This window comes from Psammomys obesus, unplaced genomic scaffold, assembly GCF_907164565.1.
Source record: "Psammomys obesus unplaced genomic scaffold, mPsaObe1.curated_primary_1811, whole genome shotgun sequence".
Classification (NCBI taxonomy): Eukaryota; Metazoa; Chordata; class Mammalia; order Rodentia; family Muridae; genus Psammomys; species Psammomys obesus.
The window spans coordinates 1464034-1469197 of NW_026590701.1; positions in this window are offsets into that span (position 1 = coordinate 1464034).

The window sequence follows — 5164 nt, forward strand, 5'->3', positions numbered from 1 at the left end:
ACTTTTCATGAAACTTACTGATTTATTGTTGGTCATTGAATTCATAAAGAGATCTCAGTGAATGATCTTAACATAGGTTCAGGGCTTATAATTCTTTCCCTAAGACATCACTACTGGCTTGCGTGGCACAGATTATCATGATAGAAAATGTCTCTTTGACAGATGAAATGTCAGATCAAGTGGCATAAAGCAGGCATGAGTTCCCCAGGACCCCTACTTTTAGTTTTATAACTGAACAAACTGGTTGTCTTTTGATGACCACAGTAAGATATGTGCGTTTCAGGAATTTATGAAGGTGTTGATGACACACCTTCCCACATGGTGCCCGAAGGTACTTAGACAAACAATTCAATTGTTAGGCAACCTGTGTCAAGAGAAGTTTTAAGTGTCATTTCTCCAGAAACCAAATGATCAGTTCCAGCAGCTGCGTCTTGATGTCCAGGCAGATAATGTGAAGCCCTCCTGCTTGTGCTTCTTTTCTAAGCTTGACATGCTTATTTCCTGAGGGGCCAGCTAGGGAGGCAGTTGATCTTCAAACTCAACATTTTATAGAAGTGACATTAAAGATCATCTGTGGCTGGGCAAAGTGGTGCATGCCTATGATCCTAGCCCTCGGGGGAAGTAGAGGCAGGCAAATCTCTGTGAGTTCAAGGACAGCCTGATCTACAAAGAGAATCCAGGACAGCCAAAGCTACACAGAAAAACCCTGTCTCGAAAAACAACAAAACAAAACAAAAAAAATATTTATAGTCAAGGTAGACCTTTATTCTTGTCCATGAGACCTTTTAAAATATTCCATCTTTTTCATGCCTGACGGACGGTACAGGGTTCTGTTACTTACATCAACAAATGATGCTGATACTGATTTATGCCTTTGAGCTCTTTGGAAGTGCTCCTTTGTCTCTCTGTTACAGAGGTGAAGCAACTCTGAAGAGATGCCCTGGTGTTGCTCGCACAGAGGACCCAGATTTGATTCCCAGCACTTCAATGGTGGTTCATACTGTCTGTGCCTCCAGTTCCAGCAGCTGTTGGTCTCTTTCTGACATCCATGAGTCTACACAGTGCAGCATTTTTCAGTTAGCAGTGTGGACTATCTATGAGTTCAACTGCATGGAAATCTCAGTTTTAAATTGTCTACTACTCATCTTCTGTAAAAAGCCTATCTAAGACTGTCTAAGGAAGCCCTCAGTCATTCATCCTCCCCTTATAATCCCCCCAAATAAAACACACATACACAAAAACAAATACACAAAACAAAGCATAGGAGACCTCTCGTTGCGGAAGCTGTAGAGTGTCACGGTGTGTCCCATAGCACACCCCTCTGTCCACATATCTTCACTTGCAAATGTTCATTGCAACAGGTGTTGCAAGGTTCAAGGTCTCTGATTCCTGTGACACCATCAATACTGGATCCTAACCAGGCCTCTTGCTGGTTGCCCTATGTCCTGGAGATCCTGCAGCTTTGAGTCGGTAGGACCAGGCCTTCACAAACTCTTAACAGTTCACAGAGGATGTGGATTTTGGGGTGGGCCAACTAAAAATCCTGGATCTGGGCTTGTGCGGTAGCTGAGCTGGTCACCCTGCCAGCTCTTCCTTATCCACACCACAGGGTGAGCTTTCCTGTGCTGCCTGGCTGGGTCACCCAATGCTGTCCATGGCAAGGGGCAGGCTCAGCTCTCCGCTCTCCTGCCCTTGCTCTGGTTGACCCGCACTCAGGCCTCCAGAGCCAGCCCCACTGCGCTGCCCAGTTGAGGCATGGGGCCTACTCTCTCAAGTTAGCTGACAAGGGGCAGAGCTAGCTCTCCCACTCTCGCACCCTCGGGTTGGCTCACTTGTGCCTTAAACAACCAACAGGCACAGCTCCACTGTGTTGACCAGGTGAGGTGCGGGGCCCCACTCTCTCGAGTGCTACAGTCAGCTCTCACAACTACTGCAGGTAGCTATGGGCATGGGAAAGGAGGAGAGGAAGGCTCCAGCCCTGCGCCCTGGCCACCTCACAGGAGCTGAGTGGCAAGGGCATTGCTCATGCTAACCCGCAGCCCCTCCACCAGGACCAGCGCTACTGTGCTTCCTAGGTGAGGTGCAGGACCTGCTCTTCCTGAGTGCTAGCTGGTGATAGGTGGGGCCAGCTCTCCAGAATCCGCCCCTGAGGGGTGGAGCCAGTTCTGCACAGCCCTTGGACATCTATGTGGTCCCAGATAGCTGCCCAGCCCAGGGACGTCTGGTCATGGTAATGTGAGCCATGGACATGGACACCAATCCCTGCCCTTGCATAGCCACAGGCCCGGACATGACCACCAGTGGCAGCTGAAGCTCCACCATGGCGTCAGGTGGCAAGGTTGGCTACTCACAGCCGGCTACTCCTGTCCAGTTCCACTCCCTTCGTAATACTCAAAATGCTCTGCTTCTCTCTCTCTCCCATCTGCCCAGCACATTCTTGCCCATTATAAGTGCCCGCTGAAGGTGGGCCAGGTGGCTGCAGGGCTTCTGGGTGACCTCTGACAGTGCTGCATGGAGGGTCTGTGGACATCCCTCCTCCTGCTCCGCTTGGCATGGCAGATGCCGGCCTGTGTGTCCACAGCTGCCCACACCTTGTGGCGGTGGGCCGGTCTCTGGATATCTTCCTTTTCCTGTGCTGCGCTGTGGCTGCAGGCAGGCCTCTGTGTGTCTGCGGCCCCTCACCTGAGATTTTATTATTATTATTATTATTATTATTATTATTATTATTATTATTATTATTGTAAGCTGCATTACACAGCACCACACATCATTTGGAAGTTATAAGACTATGAGGATACAAGTACACAGATGAAAAAAGCTCCTATTTGGGCATGGTGCCACACGCATTTGATTCTAGCATTCAGGAGGTAGAGACAGGGGGATTTCAAATTGGGAGACAGAGTGAGTTCAAGGCAACAGTGAGTCTCTATCACAATCACGATAGTTTTTCCAATATAGCTTAAGTCCCGAGTACTACCTTGATCTAGTCTCAGAAAATGTGGTTAATGTTCACTGGCCAAAGGACAAATTGGGCCATTTGTAATTCAGGCTCTGTTTTGAGTGTGTTGAATCAGAATCATGCTAGAGACCAGATATCCTTATTTTTCACGAGCTTCTCCAGCATGTCTTTTACAATGACAGAGTGAAAGCCCCTGAGCTGGGCCACTCTTCATATACATACTGTGTATCCTCCATAGCTGGCAAACTGCTGTGGGAAAGGGATATGCCATGTGCTTCATCAGCATGCCTAGAGCTTGCTGAAGGATGCCAGGGCACATCCTTCCTTAAATATCCAGAAAGGACTGGGTTATTTGAAATGTTTAGGGCCAGTTAATGGCAAACATCATGAGTGACTCCAAAATAAGTGTGGAATCAGGAAATTATTGCCACCAACTAGGAATCTTGGCATCAAGTGGCAATCAGCACTGATGCTATTTAAAAAGCTTCACACTTAGGAAAAAAGTGCCACCAGGACTTTCCCAGTCACATTTAGCCAATTAGAGAGATACAGATATCTCAAAGATACTCCAAATTTGAATCTTGAGCAGAGGAAATATAACATTATTTAAGGTGAGAATTGGTACAAAAATAGTGAAAAGCACATTTGGTGTTAAGGCTTGAGGGTCTAAGGAAAGTACCAGACCTATGCCTAGGATTCCTGAGAATAGTCAAGCTTAGGGGTGAAAATGTTGTTGGTGTTATGTATCTGGAAGAGAGCTGAATTTATGGAAGTAAAAAGAAATCCAGGAAGCACAGCACAAAGGGAAGAAGGCATGCAGAAGACGCCACCATGGAGAAGGCCCGCAGTGGACAAGGGAGAGGGAACACTTGTGTGAGAGAGGAAAGAACAGAGAACATCACCCTCCAGAAATCAAAGGAGGACTAGCTTTTAAGAACATTTCCAACATCAGAAGCTTGTTTGCACTGAGTGGATTGCAGTTTCATGAAGAATTTTGCTTGAGCAGTTTATATAGTGTGAAGAAAGAAGCATGACAGCAGATTAAGAAAGACAAGAGAGTCACAGCTAGTCTAAAACTCATAAGAAGCCCAGTAATGAGGGACAGTGATGCAGAGCTCCTAGCCTCTGTACTGCCTTTTTGAAATGTCCCCTGCTCTGGTATAGCCAGCCTCACATTGTTTAGAGGGCTTTGTAGTGCCTTTGGCAAATTAGGACAATGCCCTCGTTTCCATGTGTGTACCGGTGTGGCTTGGCCAGCAAGTAATGGGATGCATTTGTACCTTAAATGGCCTGCCTAGCTGGGACATTTTGTGCAGTGAGCGAACTTGAAAGTTTCTGGTGGCATAGATATTTAAGTCTATTTCTGCGCTCCGGGAAGCTGTCGGTTTGGTAGAACATGAGGTGCATGGAATTTATTTAAGAAAAAGAGAAGAAAGAAAACAAAAGTGAAGCATAAAAAGGTGGGGTCAAAACACAGCTGTTAGACAATGAACAAAGTGGAGCCTCTCTTTCGCCTTTAAAGAACGTAAAAGTTACGTCTGTGAGTCTTGCATTAAAATACCAGTAAAGGAAGTGTGAGGCACACGCAGCGCTCTGCCAAGAATAGCGTGAAAAAGACGCACAAAACATAAGACCTTTGGGGCTATGTGGAAGGGGAAAATGGGAAATTACACATATATGTACTTATTATCACAGAAAGAAAAGAAAATGCCGGAGGATAGTGACTCTGTATACAAACAAAGCCTGGGAGAAAGTGAAATGGATGGACTAGGGGAGGAAGTGATAACGTTTTAAGCACAGATCTTTGTGGCATTTCAATTTGAAAAGCATGTTCATTATTTTACATTTCAAAAATTAAAATTAAGTCCATAATGATGAAAAAGAAGAAAAATGTCTATGCTGAAAGAAGTCAAAATAAAGTAACTTAGTTTTAATTATTTCAAATGAATGACATAAACATATTATAGGGAGGAAACAAATGAGGAGGAGAAGGAAGAGAGGTAACAATCCAAATAACTTATGAACTTTGAACATGAGTATTTAACCAGGCATCTGCAGTGGCAAGCAAGATGAGGTGTATAGGGAAGAAAACAAGGGTTAACAGAAAATAAAATGAACCCTGCCCTTTAAAAAGGTTTGCTTACTGTAATGGTTCTGAAGCAATCATATTCTGTTAGGTATTTTTCTGTGTTATTCAGCAAGTTA